The sequence below is a fragment of the Lutra lutra genome, chromosome 13 (assembly GCF_902655055.1).
Source record: "Lutra lutra chromosome 13, mLutLut1.2, whole genome shotgun sequence".
In the NCBI taxonomy this organism is placed as follows: Eukaryota; Metazoa; Chordata; class Mammalia; order Carnivora; family Mustelidae; genus Lutra; species Lutra lutra.
Window position 1 is genome coordinate 56,706,673 of NC_062290.1, and position 25,232 is coordinate 56,731,904.

The 25,232-nt window shown below is 43.2% G+C and overlaps 1 protein-coding gene and 1 long non-coding RNA gene across 2 annotated transcripts in view; one reads left to right on the forward strand and one right to left on the reverse strand.

Moving 5' to 3' along the window:
• The window catches only part of LOC125083632 (uncharacterized), a 117,009-nt gene extending 97,844 nt beyond the window's left edge, over positions 1-19,165 (reverse strand). The window contains exons 1-2 of the long non-coding RNA XR_007122326.1: positions 18,958-19,165; positions 18,514-18,634 (exon numbers count right to left, since the gene is read on the reverse strand). This is a non-coding gene — a long non-coding RNA (uncharacterized LOC125083632). The remainder of the gene's footprint in view (positions 1-18,513; positions 18,635-18,957) is intronic.
• A 70-nt stretch (positions 19,166-19,235) lies between these two features.
• ACO1 (aconitase 1) overlaps positions 19,236-25,232 on the forward strand; it is a 58,202-nt gene continuing 52,205 nt past the window's right edge. The window contains exon 1 of the mRNA XM_047700442.1: positions 19,236-19,362. The gene's annotated coding sequence lies outside the window, so the exon portion shown is untranslated. The remainder of the gene's footprint in view (positions 19,363-25,232) is intronic.

Here is a 25,232-nt window from a genome sequence, read left to right on the forward strand (position 1 = left end):
ACAGTTTTTCTTAGACTATTGATACATGAATCACACTGGTTGATTTTCAAATGTTATACTACTTTTTTAAGTCTCTTTTTCATGACATACTACTCTTTCTTTATATGCTGCAAAGTTGATTAGACTGGCTATTACTTTGTCGAGGTTTAGCCCATTCTGTACATTTCATTCAAATGGAATCATAAATCAGGACCATCTTGGTCTTATAACCATATTTACAAATTAATATTCAATAAATATAAGCTTTTAATGAGCATCAATTTCTCCCACTAAATTAATTTTAAAAGTACTGATAATATCCAGCATATGAAGCATCCTGAAAGATGGTTATTCTGTCTCATCTAGTGAAAATTTGAATATAAGTTTCCTAAATTACAATTTGGAAAGATATTTTGAAAAGTTTCTAAAGTGTGCAAACCATCTGACCTAGCCATTCTTCTTACAGGAATTTGTGCTAAGGAAATCATTAGATATTTAGCCAAAGTTTTATGCATAAAAATGTTCATCTGTTTACAATGGAAAAGTGAGAAAATTTTAAATAGCTAAAAATGGGAGATGGTCAAGGGTTAAATAAAATACAATCTATTTGTGTAATATAATATTATGCAACAATACAAAAATCATGTTTTCAATTAACTTGCAATGGCCTGAGAAAAAAGTTTCTAATGCTATGTTTGAGAAAAAAAATGCAACATATATATAGCTAGATACTATGAGCTTGCCACTTACTGAGATAAGACAGATATTGATAAAAGTAAACATAATTAACAGTGATAAGTCATCCATGGGGAATAGGATTATGGGCAGTTTTTAATGGAGTGGGTATGGGTGTGGGGGTGTGTGTATGTGGTGCGTGAGGGTGTGTGTATATGTGTATACGCACATACCTTGGCATATTTTCAAAGTGTTTTGCAGTGAACATGCTTTACTTTTATAATGAGAATGAAAGTGATGTACAGAAGTGTTCTTAATTTCACCTCTGTTTAAAAACCACTTTTTTCTTTTACTGCACAGAGATAAATGTCTCCTTCAGGGATACCTCATTTTGATTTCTCCAAAAGTTGCAAAAACAACTTAGATAATGAGCAGTTTATTTGCAGTAAGAATGTATTGGCACTTCTCAGGGAACTAGCTCCCGGAACTTTTCCCTATGGCAATACAAAAATGTCATACATAGAGGCATTACAGTGTTTATGCTAACTCTGGCATTTTACATGCTTGTGCTCATTATTATTCTCATTAATTCTGTGATTGTTAATAGCACTGCTATTTATATGATGACTTAACCTTTACAAATTTATATCAAAGATTTTAAAACTCATTGGAGAATGTGTCTAGAATGTAAGAGGATGTATCTCTGAGTGATTTCCCCAGTGGGGAGCATATTTCGATCCTTAAGATCTTTAAATAATTGGGATGCCTAGCTGGAGAAAAGTTGAGAAACACTATTTTATCAGTAAAGGTAGAAAAAAATCATAAATGACTCATTGGCTTTCATAAAAATATGTACGCATGTCAAAATACATATGAAATGAAAACAAACAAATGAAAACTAAGGGGGTATTTTCTAGATGTTCCCTTTTATGAAGGTAATTTTCAAAGAAGCAAGGAATAGGAACCTTTTAACAAAGAGCCTTATTTTATAACAAAAGCTCTCTTCAGCTTAAGTCTGAGTGAGGTAAACTGCAAAATTCAAAAAGATAAAAATATAGAAAAGTCTCTATTTTAATTGTCAGGAATGCAGCAAGGACTCCACTGTTCACTTTTGCCAACAGACGGTTGAGGCTGGCTGGCACGGACGGTCAGGCACAGTCATTTTATCTCTGTATCCCTGGTCATAGAGTTATTCTGTGTCAACTGTGTTTCTGTAGAGTTGTGAAGTGTTTTACAAGCAGTGTTAAAGCTATCATACATGATAAGCATAAAAGCAGTAGGAACCGTTATACCTTCCACCTTTTTCAATGCTTTAGAAGAGGTTATAAAGCATGATCATCTGTTGTTGAGAAGAAGAATCTGATGGCAAAAATCTACACATCGGGCAAAATACCGCATCTGGTTGCTAAGACTGTAGGCAAACAGGCCGTTGCTGGGAGAGATGCATAACAGCGCTTCCACACCTATGGCAGGTGGCCCTGTGGAGACCATAACCTGGCTGCCCCTCAGCTCCAAATCCATCCTTTCTAACTCCCTGCTCTTCAATGCTGGGGCCAGGAGTCTCAAGCCACCTTCCTGCTCTAAGATCAGGATGTTATCAGTGGGGAACCATAGTGAGTCTGAGCGGCTTAGGGAGGAGGGTTGGGGGAGGGTGGGAGGGACAGGCTCCCACCTGTCTAGTCCTGTCAGCCTGCACTTCCCAAGGTGCTTTTCACCCGGACAGCAGCAGAACTTTCCCCACAACAGCAGCCAAATTCAGTTCTCAGTTTTCCCCATACTTGCAAATTCCCGTCTCCCATAGAAACAGGATATATAACAACTGGCCACCCGCTTCAAGATCTGGGCCCCAGGCCCACAGAGCTCCCCATTTCAAACTCAGAACCACAGCACCTGCCAGCACCATTTCCATCTCCACAGAGGTATGAGTGGCCATTCCATGGCATCCCTCCTCCTAGTCCTCTCAGCTGAGGGCTGATACAGGCTTCCCACACTTGCTGCCTTTTTGATTCCCTAAAGTTCTCTTTTTACCTTTTCAGCTAATAACGCTATACCTAGTGAGCAATTCTCTACATTAAATTCCATTGGTTCAAATAGCTGGTATGGTTTGTTTCCAAATATAACCTTGTTGTAGTCAGTTTGAGCTCTACAACGAGTTACCATAGGCTGAGTCACCATAGGCTAAGTCGCTTAAACAACAAACATTTATTCCCCACAGCTCTGGAGCCTGGAAGTCCGAGATGAAGTCAGTTGGGTTCTGGGGAGGACCCTCTTCTCCACTGCAGACTGCTGTCACCGCTTGTAGACTGCTGTCACAGCAACCTCACGTGGCAGAGAGCTCAAGCTACCTCTCCAGCTCCACCCTCAAATGCCATCACATTCGGGGAAGGGCAGGGGGTCACCAAGATTTTCAACATATGAATTTGGGAGAACACATTCAGTCTACTGAAGACCCTAACTAATACAGAAAAGAATCTGACAATATCTAGCAAAATGACACGGACTTACCCTTTGACCCATGAATACCTCTTTTAGTACTCCATGCAAAAAGATACATGGTCTAGGATTTTCTTCGAAGTGCTATCAGTAACATCAAAGCCTGGAAACAAAAATGTCTACCAATCGTACATGCACATAACAGAGTATTAGATAATCATAAAAAGAAACAGGAAAAGGCTCTGTGTACTGCTACAGAGTGATCTCCATGATAAGTGGTTAGGTTAAAAAAAAATGGGGGAGAAAACATGCATAAGAGACACCCCTGTTTGTCTACAAAAGAAAAAATTAAAAGCATATTCACATATTTCCTTTTGTTAAATTAAACTGATGAATAAACAACAACAACAAAAAAAAATACAGGGTGTCTGTGAGGCTGTTAAGCATCTACCTTCAGTTCAGGTCATGATCCCAGGGTCCTGGTATCTAGTCCCACATTAGACTCCTTGCTTAGTGGGGAGTCTGCTTCTCCTTCTCCCTCTGCCCCTCCCCCTAGCTTGTGTTCTCTCTTGCTCACTCTCTCAAATAAATAAATAAAATCTTTGAAAAATAATACATAAGAGGTAGGAAAAAACAGGATGAAGATTGGGATAGAAGCTAGACATCTCTGAATATACTTTGTTTTACAGATTTGACTTTGAAAGTTTCTGGTACCAATTCCAACATGGGGTGGTGTATCTGGTAGTTGGGGAGGGAGGTTTCCACACCAGCAAACAATTTTCAGACAACAGCTGGGTATCCCACAATTTAACTCAATTCTGACACTAACTACCTGGAGATAACATCAAACCTCACAGGTTAAGGGCTGAGTCCAACAAGACTGCCCTTCACCCCCATTTCAGATGCCGGTCACAAGTCCAGGTTGTCACCTGTGCTTCTGACTAGCTAGCTATATAGACTGGAGGTTCTAACAACCCCCTTCTTGGGTTCAATTAATTTGCTAGAGCACATAAAATTTAAAGAAAAATTTGACTTGCTAGATCACTGGTTTATTATAAAAGGATATTAATAATATCCTCAGGAAGAGCCAGATGGAATAAAACATAGAACAAGTTATATGGAAAGGCTGCAGAGCTTCCATGTCCTTTCCAGACATACCACTCTTTCCAAATCTCCACACTTCACCAACTCTGAAGCTCTCCGAACCCTTCCTTTGGGGTTTTACAGAGGTTACATTATACCGGCATGACTGATTAAATCACTGGTAGGAATTGATTCAACCTTCAGTCCCTCTCCTGTTCCCAGGCCTGCAAGTTCCAACCTTAATCACAAGGTTGGCTCCTCTGGCAACCAACCCCCATCCTTAGCTGCTTTCCAAAAGCTGCCTCATTAACATAACAAAAGACACCTTTATTGCTCTTATCATCCCGTAAATTCCAAGGGTATTAGGAGCTCCGTGCCAAAAACTGGACAAAGACCAAATACATATTCCTCATCTCAAATCACAATATCACAACTTTGAAACTAAAAATAATTTACACAATTGGGGCACCTGGGTGGCTCAGTGGGTTAAGCCTCTGCCTTCAGCTCAGGTCATGATCTCAAAGTCCTGGGATCGAGCCCCACATCCGGCTCTCTGCCCAGCAGGGAGCCTGCTTCGCCCTCTCTCTCTGCCTGCCTCTCTGCCTACTTGTGATCTCTCTCTCTCTGTCAAATAAATAAATAAAATCTTAAAAAAAATAATTTACACAATTGTAAATCACATTCACAAATAAAATTAGAAATTTCTAAATGATGTATTTTATAAACAAAAACTCCATTCACTGAAAAGACATTGTTTCTACTAAGACCAACTCCACAGCCATGAGCATCCCTATGGGCAGATTATGTCTCTAAATACCACTTCATAATAACAGGAACCAGGTTCTAGGTCTAGGACGGAAAATATACAAAGTGAATGAGGAGTCTTTTACTACAACAGATTATATATTCTGGTGTATGCTTATACCAGAAAGCAAGGAAGCTATCAAAGACAGCTAGGTTATGTCAAAAAAAAGGCTCAAGAGCCAACTTGAAGATACTCTATTAGAACATCTTCATTTCCATCTCCTAATGATTAGTGAGTCTGGGAAATAATCATCAATGCCTGCTAACATCAAAAAAAAAACAAGAAAAAGAAAAGAAAAGAGAGAAACAGATGTTATGTACCTTCTAATAAGAGTATACAACATCATCTATGAAGCATTCTTATGCAAAACACACATCTAATCAAGCTTCATCTAATCAAGCTTCAAGATACATGTACCTATTTGCTGAGGATAGAAGAACATATCAAATGACACCAAGGAGATGCAATTAGCAAAATCCAGGTCATAGAACACTACAGGACAATTATTTCCTCAACAAATCAACTACAAGAAAAAAAGAGAATGTGTATATTTGTAAATTAATAGAGAACAAGTAGTAAGCCCAGTTTAAACAAATAAACCATTTAAAAATTTTATGAGACAGGGTGCCTGAATGGCTCAGTGGGTTAAGCCTCTGCCTTCAGTTCAGGTCCTGATCCCAGGGTCCTGGGATCCAGCCCCACATCGGGCTGTCTGCTCAGTGGAGAGCCTGCTTCCCCCCACCCCCCTGCCTGTTTCTCTGCATACTTGTGATCTCTGTCAAATAAATAAATAAAATTTTTTTTAATTTTTATGAAACAATTGGGGAAATTCTAATATAGGCAGCATATTTATGATATTTTGGGAGTAGTGTATTGTTAACCTTGTTAACATAATAGTGATATTGTGGTTACATTTTTAAAACAAAATATATGATATATGAAATTGTATAAAGTCAGGTATTTGCTTCCAAATTATCAACTGTGGGAAGAATTAGGTGAGGATATAGTAAAAACAATATTGCCCAAGACTTTATAATTGGAGAGTCTGGGTCATAGGTACATGGGGTTCATTATATAATTCTTTTTACTTTTTCATATGATATTTCCATAATAAAAAAGTCCATTTAAATTCAAAATCAGGGGTGCCGGGGTGGCTCCCTCAGTTAAATGTCTACCTTCAATTCAAGTCATTATCAGCCCCAGGCCAGTCTCCCTGCTGGGGGGGGCGGGGGGGGGCACCTGAGCTAACATTTTTGGATCTAATTCTTCGATAACTTTTCCTATTACTTGCATGATTATTGCACTAGCTTAGTTTTCCATTTTTTCTAGAGTCCATTTTTGGTAATTTATATGTGATGTTGTGAACAAAAAATTTACTCATTAGAATTTTTCTTAGAGAATAAAATAAGTAAGACTACTCTGAAGAGTGTAAGACTATAGGCAAACCTGACCTTGAGAAGTACAGTCATGCCTGATAAGAAAAGAAAGGAAAGGAAAGGAAAAGAAAAGAAAAGGAAAAAAAATGAAGAAGAAGAAGAAGAAGAAGAGGAGGAGGAAGAGGAGGAAGAAGAAAAGGTGAGGAATTTCTTGGTTACATCTGAAAGAACATGAGGAGAAGAGAGAAAAAAGAGAGTAGGGGTAAAAAGGAGAAAGCAGATGGCTAGGCAATATGTGATTGAATCCAATGAACAGAAATAGTCTATATGAAATTAAACGCTTAATAATAACATCCAACAACCAGTGAGTGTGCACAATGTGCCACTTTTCTAAGCACGGTACACATATTAGCTCGTTCCATTTTCATCACAACTCTGAAGACTATAACTCTGTTATTACCACTGTTTTCAAAATGAGGAAAATGAGGCATGGAGAGATTCAATACTTTTCCCATGTTGACACAATCAGGAAAAGGTGGAGTCGGGATTAAACCCAGAAGCGAAGGCAATATGGCCACCCGGGCTGCATTCTGTAGCCATTATACTTCAGGGCAGGGTTGACAAAACTACCTTCTACGGCCAAACACAACCAGTAGCCAGATTTTGTACCTCTTTCCCTCCCCCGACGGGGGGTGGGGAGCGGCCGCAGGGATGCAGAGTGCCCACCGCGCCCTCTGTGCCTGGCTGGCTGGTAAGCCAGGGTGGCAGGGTTCACCTGGGGAGCTGCTGGGTGGTGCCAGGGCTCACCTGCAACAGAAGGGCCATCCTCCACAGCCATTGGTGGCCGTCCAAGCAATGGGCCGCTGTCAGGCACCCCTACGCAGGGAAAAGGCGATGCTTCACTGCTCAGAAGGAACAGGAGGAGGAAGCGGGGGCCTTAAGCCCCGCCCCGTGCTGTCTGCAGCCCCGCCCACCGCACCCTTGCCCTAGGAGCCGGGGTAACTCCAAGGTCTGGATACACTGGGTACACTGGGTACAGGTGACCCGACCATCCAGCCTCTCGTCTGTCCGCCAGGGAAGCCATAATAAGTGCAGCTCCCCACAGCCCCCATACACCTTGAGAGCTAAGAAAAGTTATGCGGTTTTTTCAAAGGTTGTAAATTAAGAGGAGGAAGAAGGACAAGGAGAAGTAATGTATGCGCCCACAAAGACTGAAATATTTGCTGTCAAGCCTGTTACAGAAAAACTGACCAACCCTTTCTGTGATCTGAATGGTTTCCATGTGGAAAATTGAAAGGGCAGATTGACTCATGTTAGATGATGCTGGGAAAAGAGGTACAGTCTACGTGGATGCAGGAGTATAGATATTTAGCAAACTACGGAGCAGTAGCCAAATCCCAAAGTATGAGCAGGTTTTTGGACTATTTGAACCAAAGTCAAACATATCTCTGAGGGATGGAAGCTACAACTGTTACAGATTTTATATATTTGGTCAGAAATTTTCTTTATGAGTTTCAAAATTATTGGCATAGAATATCTTACAGTATTATATTATTTTAACATCTCTATTTGTAGTTATGTATCTCAATAAATATTTGCATATTTTATCTCATTTTTTTAATTTGTCAGAGATTTGTATTTTTATTTTTTCAAAGATACAGTTCTCCCAAGTATTCAGTTCTAAATATTATAAAACTCATTAATATTTTGTTACTCACTTATATTTTCTTTATTTTCTTTTTCTAACTTCACTAATTTCTTTCGTTGTTGTTGTTGTTGTTTTAAAATATTTTATTTGTTTATTTTTCAGGGAAAGAGTGCACAAGCTGGGAGAGTAACAGGCAAAGGCAGAAGCAGACTCCCCACTGACAAGGAGCCAGATGTAGGTAGGACTCCATCAGGACTCTGGGATCATGATCTGAGCTGAAGGCAGACACTTAATCGACTGAGCCACCCAGGCATCCCCCTTTTTTATTGTTTTAATAACAACAGACCTTAAGGTTGTATATTTGGTACTCTGTATAGCTTTGGTTACATCCAAAGTATTTCAGGGTCGGGGAGAGAGAGAGTTGTGATGCCTTTTAAAAAATTATTATTGGGTTAGGGATAGGGTGCTGGGTGATGGACATTGGGGAGGGTATGTGCTATGGTGAGTGCTGTGAATTGTGTAAGACCGATGATTCACAGACCCATACCTGAAGCAAATAATACATTATATGTTAATAAAAAATAAAAATGAAAATAAATAAATAAATAAATAAAAAATCATTATTAATGGAACAATATACTCTCCATTCACAAAATAGTTCTTTACAAATAAAACAAATATGCTATAAAACAAAGCAAATTCCAGTCAATGATTTTAAATCGGAATATATTACAAAGGGAATCATATAATTTTATAAATGTGCTACAAAGTCATTGGGAATGGGAGGCAGATATAGAAGTAACAAGGTCAGCCATGAGTTGATAATTGTTGAAGCTAAGTGATGTCTATGTGGGAGCTCCTTACACTAGTCTCATTAATTTTGTAACTGGATAACATTATTCATAATTTTAAAATTTTAAATAAATCTTAAAAAGTGACTAAATGAAAATGTTCCAAATTTTCAGCTTGGCACAATCTGGGGCAGATTGTCTTGTCTTGTCACAAGACAAGTCTACCAAACTGATTTTTTTTTCTCTCAATATGAAAACAAAATTATACAACTGAATTTGTGCCTGGTGATGTCAACCAGACATCATAGCATCCCCCGCTCCCTACAAAACCATATAGATACTGACAGGGTCTGGGGATTTATTCTACTTTCAAACTCATAAGATCCTGTTACTATTTTATAAATACTGGAGGATGACACAAAATTCCTAAGTCCCAGAAAAGGACTTTATTACTCGTGGCACGGTGAGCAGCATGAGCATTGCCCCAGATCCCATGGGGGTAAGTGGAGTACCCAGAGGACATACTACATACAATGGGTTTGGATTGCTGATGAGGAACACAGCTTGGGAATCCACTGCTTTTTGGGTTTTGGGGTTTTTTTTTTTAAGATTTTGTTTATTTATTTGAGAGAGAAAGAGAGAGAGAGAGAATGAGAGGGGAGAGGTCAGTGGGAGCAGCAGACTCCCTGCTGAGCAGGGAGCCTGATGTGGGACTTGATCCTGGGACTCCAGGATCATGACCTGAGCCAAAGGCAGTTTCTTAATCAACTGAGCCACCCAGGCACCCAGGAATCTACTGTTTTTAAAGTAAGTGGTAAGAAAGCCTGTACTCTGAACCCACATGGACCTGTGACCCAGATTCAACAATTATAATCTTTTAGATGATACGGTTCATTTATATTCTCACTCAATTCCTCCCCCAACCGAATCAGTTTGAAGCAATATCTGACCTACATGTAATTGCAACCCACAAAGCTGTTCACTATAAACACAACCCTGGGAAATGGCATTAGGAAACAACAGTCAGGAAGGAACTTAACATTCTTGGCATACCCAACAAACAGGTGCAGGGATGTTCAGGGTCTGTAGAAGATTGTTTTCCCCATCAATCCACTTTTGTCCCTACCTGTCCTGGCTTCTGGCAAACTGTCACCGAAGTATTTCACTCTGTTGGCCACTCTGATTAAATTAATCAAGAGAAGCTAGAACTAAATCTGTTCAACTGGTCTCCCACAGCACCTAATTAAGGCTACTATCATCAGGACTCCAAACAATGAGATAAAGTTAACCTTCAGTACTGACCTCAAATAGGTCTTCCGGGGTCCTGACCAGGCAACTGTCCCAGGGGAGACCAGAGGACTTAATTTCAGACAGTCGGGTTATAGTCTAGCCTAAGGCCCATTCATTATCCATTTCACTAACCTGCTCATCTTTGGTGTCATCGCCAGTAATTACAGGAGGCAATAGAGGGGCTAAAAACCCACCTCTTTCCCTAAAAGAGATATTTCATGGCCCGTTTCCCGCCATCGACAAGCATATAACCCAAACAGGCACATGTAACTCCTATCAGGATTTGTCATTAAACTTGATTTGGATCAGTCTCAGATTGGTTCACATGGGCAGTGTCCCGGAATGGTTCTAACTTCCTTTCCTATCTGCGGCATATCCCTCTCAAACATCAGAGAAGCATGTGAATCAGTAACCTTTTAAACGAATGGGGTGAGATGGTGCCAGTCCCTGGGTTTGTGCCTGTTTAAAGGGGCTGCGGGTTGAGAGCGGCTACTGATGGTGGCTCAGGCACCGCAGTGTAATTTACCACCAGCCACGCTGACGGATTGTCTGCTGCCTTTTCTGTTTGCCTTGTGACGGTGTTGGATCCAGGCAACAAAGAGAATATTTATTGCCTCCACCCTTGTACATCTAGAGTCTAAGGTGTTCCTACCACAGCTGCCAGGGCTGTTTAATCCCAAGGTCTATGGTCTTCCAAGGGGTGGACCAGATAACGGACCAGACAGCTAAGTCATTGGTACTATCCCAAGAGTCATAATCAGCATAGGGAATGTTGATCAGAGTTGTGAACGTGGCCTTGAATTCTGTGTACTGAGTGAACAAGGCCAATTTTTAGTACGGCATATATGGAGGAATTGTTGAACAGCCACAAGACCCCAGGGGACACTAACAGGTTTGCACTTAGCCAAACCCATCCGGTGAACCAGGCCCCAACGCTAAGGGGAGCCTGGGTGAAGAGAGGGCCCCATCACACCAGTGGCTTTACTTCAGGGGCTATAATGTGAATCTAGTTTCCCCACAGTAGCAGCTGCCGCTTTTCCGTATCAACGGAGATGCTGCTGGAGCCAGGCTACTAGGTCCTTGAAGATCCAATTTCCAAGTGTGGGGAAAAAATTTCCAGTTTGACAAGTGAGGTATATCGGGGCTTTTCCTTATTCGGTGTCAAGCCCGCTCTAACTCAAGCCCAAATGGGGACATTTTGCAAAGACACACGTCTTTATGGGTCAGGCTTTCCTGTAACAGGTCAGTAGCCATACACCCTCCCCAACCTTCAACCTCCCACCTCCCCTCCGGCAAGCCGTTTTTATAAAAGAGCACTTGGAGCCTGGAACAGCAGGTGGCGATGTTGCACTAGGGAATTGCCTCTTTGACTTTTGAAATCGTTAACTAAAGCCGTGATTTCCATTTCTTCTCAGATTTTATATTCTTTTTTCTAGACCACCACTAAGAGGACAGAGATTACCTCTCTACATGCCACCGTCCTTGAATGAAAGAATCCTTTCTGGACTTCACACAAGTATTCATATATAACAAGCACGTAGAACGTAAATATCAATTATACAGTTGGCAGTAACAGACAGTAGTACATTGAATCAGTCCAAAAAGCCCTCCCTACCAGATCACTTGAATTTTCCTACTTCACAGAAAATGTTACCCAAACCCCATCAGCTGATTTTTGGATGCCCCCCCCCCCACCGGTCCTCCAGCAAGGATCCCATCCTTGGCATTACTAACATTTGGGGCTCGATAATTATTTGTTGGGGGAGCTCTCCGCGCACTCTAAGATGTTTAGCAGCATGTCCTTGCTTCTACCCACTACATGCCAGTAGAACACACCCTCCCTCCTCCAGTTATGACAACCCAAGGTATCTCTAGACATTGTCAAATGCCACAGAGTTGGAAGCGAGGACTAAATCACCTGGTTGAGAACCACCAGCCCATGGAACATGGACCAATGGACCAATGAGTCTAATAGGCATATAAAGGGTTACAGCTGTTGGAAGTCTAGAAGGTGGGAGGACAGAGGAGGAGGAAGGTAAGCTTTGGAGGATGGCTTTTTTTTTTTTTTTTTTTTTAATCCATTGTCTCTTCAAGCCAGGCTCCACCATATTCTTGCACATATTTTTGCAGCTTTCTCCTGAGTCCTGGGTGCCTTCAGCTACCCTGGCACCTAGCACCCCACCCCCCTCCACTAACTGGGAAGGATTCCAGCCTGGGCACTTGGATACAACAAAGCTAAAAATATTTGAGTTTCTTTGTCCTTGAAGTTCCTCAAACACACTTAGCTTTCTCCTTAAAGCAGCTAAAGTTGGGGAGTGGGGGAAGGGAGGAATCCGGAAGTGCGAGGAACAGAGCAATCCCTCGCCAGTAAGCAAGGCTTCTTACCGACCTCCAGGTTCAAGTGGCTGCCAGCAGCCTGGGCTCATCCAAACCAACGCCCGTTTCAGATCCACTTAAGTTTCCATCCCCATACTGCCGACATCATTAATCTAAACTTTGGGGATCCCCTGACTCAGCCGCTTTTGACTGCCCCACTGTCATATAACATCCCATTCTCTTCCTACTCTTGAGGAGAGAGAGCACAATCAAAACATCATTAGGGTAAATTGGGTTGTTGTTGTTGTTTTTAAAGATTTTTATCTATTCATTTGACAGACAGAGATCACAAGTAGGCAGAGAGGCAGGCAGGGGGCATGGGAAGCAGGCTCCCTGCTGAGCAGACAGCCTGTTTCGGGGCTGGATCCCAGGACCCTGGGATCATGATGTGCACCAAACGCAGAGGCTTTAACCCACTGAGCCACCCAGGTGCCGCTGGGTAAGTTGTTTCAATCCTGCTTTTTATCACTTATCCTCTAAATGTACATTAACAGGGTCAGGAGAGGGCATACTTTGCACCTTGTTCACGATTTGAGTAAAACCATTTGCTACTAGATCCTGGAGAGTCTTCTCTTGCCCACTAACACAGCCCATAGGGTCTTCCAGAAAGGCATATCTCTGCCAGCATCCCATCCTGTCACCAAAACTGTCAGAAACTAAGATTTTACCTTACACATGCTAATAATTTAGCCTGTTACTGTTTTCATGGATGTTGGCAGAAGACACAAGATTCTTGGGCCAGAGATAAAGTACTTTATTACTCACACACAGCAAGTAGCATGAAAATAATGTCACATCAGTTGCCTGTGGGGACAAGGTGTAGAGGGCCCAGGTGTTGCTATGCATACAGGGAGTCTGCTTTGTAGCTTAGGAAAAATGAGTTTGGGGAATCCAGTGCTTTTAGAGTATCTGCAAGACAGGCAGAAAAAAATACCCAGAATGAAGGACAAAAAGAATGAGGAGATAAATAAATAAAATCTTTAAAAAAAAAAAAAAAAAGGCGCCTGGGTGGCTCAGTGGGTTAAGCCGCTGCCTTCGGCTCAGGTCATGATCTCAGGGTCCTGGGATCGAGGCCCGCATCGAGCTCTCTGCTCAGCAGGGAGCCTGCTTCCTTCTCTCTCTCTCTCTCTCTGCCTGCCTCTCTGTCTACTTGTGATCTCTCTCTGTCAAATAAATAAATAAAATCTTTAAAAAAAAAAAAAAAGAATGAGGAGAACATAGGAGCATAGAGGCTGTAGTAAGATTTTTGAAAAGTGGTTACCCTAATATACGAAAACAGTCTCCTCATAAACTGGAAATGAGTCCAATTAGTGACAAATTTGCTATTTTTCTCTCATTTGTCAATGTTAGCAAATAATTTTCTTGGAAAAAAATGAAATAAGTCAGTAGCAGCTGTCTCAGAATAACGATGTTACTGGTCCTGACTTCCAACATCTCCATCCCCCAGGACGAGGAGCATTTTTACCTGTGTACACCTAAGTTATAGGGCTGTATCAGGGATCTTTGGACTATAATCAGGGAGAAGAAGTCTTGAAAATAAATGAATAAGGAATTCTGGACTAAATGGTGTTGGACCAAAGTTCCCTCCCAGAACACGCAAGTTCCTCTTCTTTTCTGAGAAGGATAATTTATAACCTCAGATCATCCAATGATTTCACTTAAATAAAATTATACTTCGTTGCATAGAGGTTAAAAGCACAGGCTCTGAAGTTAAATCAGCCTTTGTTCAACCCCAGCATCACAATTTGTCAGTTTGGGCACCAGAAGTAAGTTATAAAATCACTCTGCATCTGTTTCCTTATTGGTGAAATGGTAACAATGTCACCAAGCCTCAAAGGGTGGTTGTGAAGATTCAGTGGGACATTTAATCACATTTGGCTTTTATCAGTAGTTATGTTGAGGGGGTCATGTTTAAAGCAGATAACCAGCTCTTCCTAGTTCCTTGGGAAAGCAGCTTAAGGATTCAGGCACTGGGGCAGTAAGAAAGGGAGCACAAAAACTAAGGATATGACAGGTGTGGAAGGGAGTGGCAGCTGGGTATTTGTGGGGGGCCAAGATAAGGCTAATCACTACCTTTCTTTACTATGAATAGAGCTTTTTTTTTTTTAAGATTTTATTTATTTATTTGACAGAGAGACAGCAAGAGAGGGAACACTAGCAGGGAGGCTGGGAGAGGGAGAATTAGGCTCCCTGTAGAATAGGGAGCCCGATGCAGGGCTTGATGGATGGCGGGGCTCAATTCCAGGGCCTGAGTAGAAAGCGTAGACGCACTGAGCCACCCAGGTGCCCCTGAATAGAGCATTTTTTAAAGGAACGGAAAACATTTCATTTCAAACTTCCTCAAGTATGAGGAAGATATACATTTAGTGATGAACACAGGTATTCTAGAGTTCCCTCAAAAAAGAATTTCAGGAAGGACCACCTTATACTTTATGCATTGCCAAGCAATGTTTCTGCTTTGTGCCATGCTAGAGAACATGGAACAAAGTATAATAAAGGGGGCAGGAAGAAAGTGACATGGTCTCGCCCTCATGGGCATATATTTCAGACAGCTGCTCCCTGGTGCCAATCTGTGGACATGCTAAAGTAGAATCACCTGCAGGGTTTAGATTCCTCTGACACTGAGCACCGATCCCACCCCTGACCTGATGAATCAACATTTTAGGTGGTGAGAGACATAGGAGGCGGTGTTCTTTTCTTTTGGGGGGTGGGGAGGGGCAGAAGGAGACAATGAGAGAGAGAGAGAGACTCTTAAGTAGGCTCCACACCCAGGATAGATTCTCACGCGGGGCTTAATTTCAACACCCTGAGATCAATTTCATCAGCCTGAGCTGAAATCCAGGGTCAGACGCTTAACTGACTGAGCCACCCAGGTGTCGCAAGGAGGCACTATTCTTTTTTTTTTTTTAAAGATTTTATTTATTTATTTATCAGAGAGAATGAGCACAGGCAGACAGAGAGGCAGGCAGAGGCAGAGGGAGAAGCAGGCTCCCCGCCGAGCAAGGAGCCCGACGTGGGACTCGATCCCAGAACGCTGGAATCATGACCCGAGCTGAAGGCAGCCGCTTAACCAGCTGAGCCACGCAGGCGTCCCAAGGAGGCACTATTCTTAACAAGTGCCCTCTCGTGATTCCAAGTAACAGTCTGGGAACCACCACTGGTGTTTCTCAAAAGATGGTCAGACTCTCAAATTCAATCTGCAAGAGAATGGCATGTGAATGTATGTTTTCAATGCACCAGGAGATATGAGAGATGTGCTCTCAGACTGCCTTTCTCTAACACCATTTCCTTTTTATTAAATGATATGTGTCAAAGTGCATTATAAATTCAAAAGTGTGATACTAAGTTAGTTGGGTACAGTTTTTAGGACCTTTCTATAAACTGAGGAAGACCAGTTTACACAAGTAACTGAAGTCAGTGTAGAGTACAACAGGGCACTTCTCAGAACCTAACAGGTCTCTGACCACATCTTCATGGTTCTTCTTATGGCAGCAGAAACTTCTGGCAGGTGAGACTGCTAGAACAGTGCAGTGGCCTCAACTGAAGTCCCTTCTGCACTAGCCCCTGGAGTCATCTGCGGTCCCTGAGCAGCTTCACACCTGGATGACTTCTTCGCAGAAGGTCCATAAAGTCTATATACTCCTCTAGGCCACTTGTAGTCTTTTGTGCCACAACAGAAATATTTATCAGGCGAACCCTGTATCAGTCTAGTAACATGGTTCTAAACCCCATCAATGTTTAGCTTTCTTAATGCACCATGAGATCCAAGTTCAAGAAGTGAGATTCAGAATGAGGAAGACACTAGACAGGAAGGAGAGGACAGATTGAGGGTTAGAGAAGACACTAAATTCCCATTTTAGATGCGAAGAATGGCAGGTGCCTTTGGAATATCTGGGTGGTGCTACCCCACAAATGGCTGGAAATAAAGCATATGGAGATCTGAAGACGGGTAAGAACAGTGACAGAGACCTGACAGGCTTCCACTAGATGTTGCACGGAGTTTGCGTGGAGAGAAAATAAATTAAGAAAAACTCACCAGCATATGGAGTCACATGTAAGAGGAGAGGAGAATAAGTGCTGTAAAGGAGCCTACGAAAGAGGGATCAAAGACAGATGCAGTGATCACCAGAGCCAAGGGCTCTGAAGCCAAAAGGAGGTTAAAATTTCAAGGAAAGACTAGTCACCAGTGTCAAATAACACGGAGCAGTCAGTGAGGACAAGAACAAAAGACAGGCCAAGTGGATTTGCAATTTGCATGTCACTGGTGACTTTCCTGAGAGCAATGGAGCCCCGTGATGTGGGTACTACAGGTTTCTCCCTCTCTCCTAAAGTGGAGCGTTCCTAGGAAACAGAAATGGCAGAAAGCAAAGAAGCAATCACCATTAACTTCTGTGGAAAATTTTTTGAGCATTCTGAGACTTAAAAAAATAACTTCTTGGGTGCCTGGGTGGCTCAGCGGGTTGAGCCTCTGTCTTCAGCTCAGGTCATGGTCCCAGAGTCCTGGGATCGAGTCCTGCATCGGGCTCTCTGCTCAGCGGGGAGCCTGCTTCCCCTTCCCTCTCTGTCTCTCTGCCTACTTGTGATCTCTCTCTCTGTCAAATAAATAAAATCTTAAAAAAAAATAACTTCTTTTAAGCTTTTCTGGTACCTTAGGACACATCTTGCTAAGGGATGCACAAAATTAATCGAGATAAAGCACAGATGCTCACAGACACGGTCCAAAGTTATGGTGGCTTGATGTTGGGTAGCTGACTGAGTGTAGTTCTGGGAGAAGGAGCTTGGCAGGGCCACTCTCCCCATATAACAGCTTGCTGCAAAACAAACATTGGGAGCACCTGGGTGGCTCAGTGGGTAAAGCCTCTGCCTTCGGCTCAGGTTATGATCCCAGGGTCCTGGGATCGAGCCCCACATCGGGCTCTCTACTCTGCACGGAGCCTGCTTCCCCCCTCTCTCTCTGCTTGCCTCTCTGCCTACTTGTGATCTCTCTCTCTGTCAAATAAATAAGTAATTAATTTTTAAAAAAATGAATGCTATTTTCACTTTTGTCTTTTTTGTAAAATTCTTTTAAGATTTCTTTCAGTTAGCGAAAAAAGGTAGGAATATAGGTCTTTCATAAATTGAAGTGGTGGAATACCGACTCGTAAAAAGTAAGAGATATCTGGATTTTCTTCATGGTTTGGGCCAGTGTTTTACTAATAAATTCCAATTTCCTTTAGAGTTTTGATTTTATTATTTTCTGTCAAGGATTATCAGTTATCATATTAGATGTCTGTTATCATTGAACATTATCACCCTAACTTCCAAGGGAACTCTATTATTATTTTTCAGAGTTTGTGGTGGAACTCTGGCATACGGTAGACACTCAGGAAAGTTTGTTCAATGAATGTCCATAAGAAGAACGGGTGAATGCGAATTTAGGAAGCATGTGGGAGGAAAGTCTTCCATATTGGAAATACAGTAAATATCTCATCTTTCAAAGTTAAATATAACCCTTTATATTTAAAAATTAGATGCAGGGCACCTGGCTGGCTCATTCGTCGGGCATCTGCCTCTGGCTCAGGTCATGATCCCAAGGTCCTAGAATCGAGCCCCACATGGGGCTCCCTGCTCAGCAGGAAGCCTGCATCTCCCTCTCCCACGCCCCCTGCTTGCGTTCCCTCTCCCGCTCTCTCTGTCAGATAAATGAATAAAATCCTTAAAAAAAAAAATTAGATGCAATTAGGGGATAGCTGTAGCTTGGAAGACAGACAGGCATGAAGACTGAATCCCAGCTATGGGGCATTCTGTATCTGCAAAATGGGGTAATACTCTTCACTTCAAGGACAGATGGAGGAGTTTAATTAAATAAGACACGTAAAGATCCAACCATAGGACCCTGCACAGAGGAGCAGAGTGGTAACTAACCGGTAGCAGTGTTAGTATTAGCTATTAGCTATTCGTCCTACAGGCTGTTTATTCAGATGCTCAAGACAGAAAACTACAGTAATCTTCGATATAAGTTGGCAGGAAAACCTCGCCACTTTCGACCTAAAGGTCTAATCACTTCTTTGTACTTACATTTGCTGAAGAAGAAGGCAACCCCAACCAACCTATCGATTGATAAAAAGCGGATCTTGTGACGAAGGCGCACACAGTGTCAACTCTCCGCCATTTCTCTGATATCCGACCAGTGATCAGCCTGCATTATAAAGTGTTGTCACACGTTTAAAAAAAATTTTTTTAACTAGAAATTCTGCATTCATAACCATGGAAACGTCGAAGTCCTATGATGTTAGCATAATTCTGATGCCCATCTGGTACGTTTTGCAAGGAATTCAGGAGGGAGTAGGCGTAGGGGATGGACACGAGAAGGTGAAAGGGGGCGAGTCGGTGGGGAGAGGGGTAACGTGACTACAAGTACCAGAGCAGCCAAAGAATAAAGTCTCCACCTTTACGGCCAAGTCATTTTTAAAAGCAAAAAAAGAAAAATGACTGCATTTCTTTTCCACCCCTTCGGCTCACTTCCTAGCGGGAACCGGACAGTCGCGCCCTATACCTCAGAGTGAGCGAAAGCCACCCGCGTCCCAGGCTGTGGGCCCGCAGGGGTGGACCCAGCCGAGCACGCGGCCGCCCGCTTCCTGCTGCGGAGCCCTTAGCCACCGCCCCCTGCCGCCTAGGGCGATGTCGCCGGAGCCGGGAGGGGCGGGGCAGCCGGGACAGACTCCGCCCCGCCCCTCCTGCCGCGGCCCGGCTGCGCCCGAGCCCGACGCCCCCCGCTCCGCCCCTGCTCCGCCCACCCGCCGGTGGCCCCGGGGGACGCAGGGGGAGGGGCGCGGAGGCGGCGGCCCCTGGAACAGCGCAGCGTAGGGGAGCGCGCCCTGCACTTGGAGCCTGCCCGCCCGTCAGATCCTGGCTGTGCATTCAGCGGTGAGTACCGGCCCGGCCCGGCGGATGTCCCGGGGCGGGAGCGCCCGCCGCCCTGTCCCCGGGGCAGTCGGCGCGAGCCTCTTCCGCGGCGCCCGAGGCTCCCTCCCCGAGAGGGACTGAAGTGCGCAGAGCGGCCCGGGGCTGGAGAGAAGCGGGGAAGGCCCAGGGGAGAATCGGGGAGGGGACTAGCTCCGGGCAATCGACCTCTCCGCTCGTCTCCAGCCTGTGCCGCGCGGGCGACAGGATTCAGGGACTGGAAATGGCTTTCCTCGTCCCTCCTTGCCTTGACTGTGCATGCCGCTGGAGAGTCCTCGCCGAGGTTGTGCGGGCCTCAGGGGGAGTCCTCACCCAGGCTCTGCAGGCCGGCCGAACTGGCGAATCCTAACCTAGAAGAAGGTGTGCGGGCCTCGCTGGGGTGTCCTAACCCCAGGAGGGTGTGCGGGCCTCACTAAGGAGTTCCCACCGCGCCCGGGCTTACCGAATAGGGAAATCCTCACTGAGCCGGCAGGTCGGGGAATCCACACCAAGTGATAAGGGGCAAATGGGGTGAGGTGGAAGGGTTGGGCACAGAGCCTACCTTCATAGATTCAGAGATCCCGGAAGGAGCATGGGCTGCCTTTCCTAATTGAGCCAGACATCAGAATGGAACATCTTTCCTGCAACACACATAACCCTCCTCACAGGCTTGGGGGCGGGGAGACACAGCCTCTAGGACAGCAGTGCTTAAACTTTTGGGGCGCTCAAAAACCCTTTTACACTCATGAAAATTCCTATACCAAAGAGCTTTTGTTTATGTGGGCTGTATTTTTTATATTTACCATATATATAAAACAAAATTTACCGTATTTAATAATCCATTTTTTAAAATAGTGGACCTATTACATATTAACATAGCATTTTATGAAAATATCCTTATTTTCCAAAACAGAATGTTACTGAGAAGAGTGGCATTGTTTTATATTTTTACGCATATCTTTGATGTCAGGTTTATTAGAAGACACCTGGATTCTTATATCTGCTTCTTCATTCAGTCTTGCAATATCCCATCATGTTGCTTCTGGAAAACTCTACTGTATACTCCTGAACACATGATGGTGAAAAAGACAAATTGCATCTTGGTGTTATAATGAAAGTTGTTTTGATCTTGTGGATACACTTTGAGAACCACTGGTGTAGGAAATGCTTTGGAGGCTTAAGTCATTTGTCCTCCCTCTTGCTTGGGTTGCTTGCTCTAAATGGAAACACACACCACCCCATGCATGGACAATGTTAACCTCTGGAATTTGGGACCAAGCTTGATCTCACTTTGGAAACTAAGTACTAGGTTCCCACATAAGAGATGATGAACCCCAATAGCCTCCTGAAAACTCAGCAAGGCTCACAGATGGCTTTGGTTGTTACTGTGCCCATAGAGCTGGCCTGTCTGTGTGCCCCGATTGCAGCAGTGATACGGCAGAAAGGACCTGTGGGTTTAGAGAAGTGGCCACAGGGAGCCCATGCCAAGTGTGTAGGCATTGGTGTGAAGTTACCAACTAGCCAAAAAGTCATTTCCAAAAGAATATTGCCTTCCTTTCCTCCATGGTCAATGCTGTTTGTACTTGTGTAACCTAAGAGCTTATTGAAGTAGTATCAGGATTCCCCAATCTTGGTGCTCTTCCACTTTCCACTTTTAGAGGTGTTCCACCTGGACCAGCCCTGCCTCAGCCCCTTCCAGAAAGCCATGTTCAATGCCCTGGTGTGTGGTGGGTGGGATCCCTCTCTGGTTTCTTTCCTCGGCTTCATGCTCTGTGAAAATAAATTGCAGATAGAAATTACATACATGTGTACACCAAAGGAAAATGATTCCCCGACTCTCCTCCCTTTTGCTCCGCCATCCACAGAGCCTCTCCTGCTCTGATGAAGCAGCTTGGATACTGAGAAATGTTGAGAAAGTTAAAGCTGATAGTTGAGAAATGTTAAAGCACATAAGTGGATTGCATCTGTTGTTGCCCTGGCCCCAGGTGGGAGAAGGGAATGGGATCGCTGTGCACCGGCTGTGTTCTTGGAGTAAAACTCCACTTTGGTGGTAGGGGGTATCTTATCCCTTCCGCACTTGTTTATTGACTGCCTGCTTTACCAAGGGCCCAGTCCCTACTGGACACTTCGGAGTAGTGAGCACAAACAGATGCAGTCCCGGTCTTTCTGGAGTTACGGTCTGGTAGCTTAGGTAACTGCTGGTTAATGGAGCCAGTCCACTGTTGAGTGTTTGCATGAAACCTGGTCCTGCGGGAAGAACACTACCGCTACCAGTTGTGTGATCTGAAGCACATGGTGGAAAAGCCAGAGTCCCAAGCCGTGACGATAACGATAAAACCAACACTTACTACCATATGCCTTCTTTTCTCTGTTCTTCCTTTTACAGAGGAGGTGACTCCCTGGGGGGCAGCCAGACCCTGTATTGGGAAATGAGCTCTAGTAGGTTCCAGTCACTGGGGCAGCCTTGGGCAAGACACTCTCTCTGGGCCTAAGTGTCTACATCTTTAAAGTGGGTGGTTGGGCCACTGATAACCAAGGAGCCAGTGGTTTGCATTGGCATTTGTGCATCTCTTCCCAGCTCCATGTTCAAGGGCATCACATTTTTTTAGCTTTTAGTTGGCCGTTATGGGAATATCCACACCACGGAAATCAAGAGATGGTGGAATCAGGGCTCCTGCACCACAGAGAGCAAGTAGTTAGAGGTTTCCTGGCACACCGGTGCTATCGTGACAGCCTGCGTGCTTTTCGTGTGTTTGTACAGTTGACCCTTGAACAACATAGCAGACAGGTCGGGGTACTGACTTCCTGTGCAGTAGAAGATCCAGGTATAACTTTTGATTCCCCCAAAACTTCACTACTAATAGCCTACTGCTGATCGGAAGCCTTAGCAATGATACAAACCATTACAACACAGTTTGTCTGTATGTGTATGATATGCTGCATTCTTATAGTAAAGCTAGAGAAAATAAAATGTGAAGAAAATCATAAGGAAAATAACATTTACTTTACTGTACTTTGTGGATCAGTGGACCCATGTAGTTCAAATCCTTATTGTTCAAGGGTCACCTGTATTTTTTAAAAAAGAAACTCTTTAAGGGTACCGGGGTGACCCAGTCAGTTAGGTGTCTGTCTTTGGCTCAAGTCTTGGTCTCAAGGCCGGAGGATAGAGCCCTGTGTCAGCAGGGAGCCTGCTTCTCCTTCTCCTTCTGCCTCCCCCACCTTCCCGCTTATGCTCTCTCTTCTCTCTTCCTTAAATAAATAAACAAGATCTTTAAAAATAATTATAATAATAAAATAAATTCTTTCGCCTGGACAAAGACACTGAATATGGGGTATGTGATTCAGTTCCTCCAGAACTTTTCACAGGGAACAAACAGTCTGTTTTCTATCATATCCTAGAAGATGAATCAACAGACTTTTCTTTAGGCTTTGTGGGCTCTACAGTCTCTTACTGTCCTTGCACCTTTTCAGCTCTATTGTTGTTGTGTGAAAACAACCACAGACAATATGCAAATGAATAGGCACAGCTGGGTTCCAGTAAAGTTTTATTTATAAAAACAGGGGCTGGGCCATAGTTTACAGACCCATCTTAGGATGTCAGAACAGGAGCCACGCTTTGAGGAGATGATTTCATGGAAAGGGACATTCTTTAGGACTTTATCCATGAATACCACAGATTTGGTGCTCGAGGACACACAGCTGGAAGAGCCAACTGCAAAGGATTTGGAGTCGATTGAAAAAGAATCCATAGTAGGTTGTTTAAATCAAGGCCAAGTATGGTGAGGAGGGAAGATGTCTTTATTCCCAACTGCCTCTCTCTTGGGAGCCAGCTCAGATATTATGCTGGGACTGATAGACCTGCAGTCTAAACCAGCATGTGAATTTTGGGCGTTCTTGGGCAAAAATCAATAGTGTTTCTAACAGGTATTCTGATTCCTGGGAGAGGGACAAAAGTGTTAAAAACAGGAGGGGAAATCATCATTACATGTGTTTATATTATATACACTGTGGATTACATTGTGTGTGTATACACACCTATACGTGCATATTTGTCTATATATGAATCTAAGATATGTGGCTGTGCGATTATTGTTCCACGTATTTAAAAGAGTCTTAGGAATGTTTAGAAGACAGACATACCAAGCTGTTACCAGTAGCCAGTTCTGGGCAGTGAAATGGGGGAGAAGAAAGACGGGAACTCTTCACTTACTACTCTTTGTAATACCGTGTGTTTGCTTACCCTGCAACATTCAAGTATTGCTTTTATAACCTAAAAATAAAACAAAAAACTAAAATCCCAACAACCGATACTTTTTGAAAGAAAATAGGATTATTTCTCTGGTAAGAATATTACTACCACCCCTTCTCCCCTAATAAAACAAATTATTTTAACTGTCACATCACAATTCTGAACTAGCATATATACTACTATATATATTAATTCAAAATAATATTGGAAGAGAGGCCTCTCAGATCAAAACATGTTAGTAGATGACTTAACCCCCTGTCCAAGATTACAAGAACCAGACGAGTGTTCTTTTATGGACTATTATGCATCCCTTAGATTACTGTTGTAAAATGTTTTTTCATGAACCTGTCATGAAGTATAGTTTTTAGATTAAAACCAGGTTACCCAAGAATAGTTTCCTGTGGTCCTATTTTCATGAGGAGAGAGAGCACATGCATGCGTATATGGGCTGCACACACATGCACAAAGGCAAATGATATGCCAAAGGCTCCGTGGTTTTCTCTTGCTGATGGGGTGAAGTTGCTTTTTAAATTTTCTTCACTTTGCTAATCAGTATTTTCTAGCATGTATTAAACAAGTATTAAATTTAATAGAAGTAGTAAATTCAAACAGCTATTAAATTTGATAGGACCAAAAATAACCACCCAGTTACTTGTATCTTGGGGACAGCACAGTTGCCTTCATTTTCTCCTGACTTGTCTCATAGCAGATGCCTGCCTACTCCCTTTCTCCAATGGGAAATAGAGAAAAAGTATGGAGCAAGAGGCATGGGGAACCAAAAACGGGCCCACGGACAGACCTCAGTCAGGCTGTGCTTGTCCACTTCCCTGTGGAGTTGGCTCCAACCTCAGCCCCTCCCTCTTCCTCCAGGTGACCCAGAGGTTAGAAAGTGCATAGGATTAGTGCCATTACCTGAGAAGCTATCAGCTGACCATCTTCCTAGAATAAATGGCCTTTGTTTCATTTTGTTTCTTTTCTTTTTTCAAGTAGGCTGTATGCCCAATGTGGAGTCCAATATGGAGCATGAACTCAGGACCTTGAGATGAAGATATCAAAAGTCACACATTTAACCAACTCAGCCACCCAAGCACCCCGCTTTTTAAGCTATTTTTATTTTTTAAAAGGTTTTTTGTTTTGTTTTGTTTTTTATAAATGCTAGCTGCTTTTTTTTTTTTTTTTACAGATTTTATTTATTTATTCCACAGACAGACATCACAAGTAGGCAGAGAAGCAGGCGGGGGCGGGGGGTGGGGAAGCAGGCTCCCTGCCAAGCAGAGAGCCGGATGCGGGGCTCGATCCCAGGACCCTGGGATCATGACCTGAGTCAAAGGCAGAGGCTTTAACCCATTGAGCCACCCCGGCGCCCCTTTAAGCTATCTTTAATGGAAAATTTCAGATATATAAAGAAGTAGAGAGTATAAACTCAGCTTCAACAATTGTGAACATTTGGCCAATCTTGGTCCATCTATACCTTTCCCCAAATTCACTTCTTTTCTTCCCTCTTTGAGGAATTAGCATCTTACTTTCAACTGTATAAATTAACAAAACTTATTATTTATGGTGTCTTTTTTAAAAAGCATGCACTGATGCTGTAGGAAAATTCTTC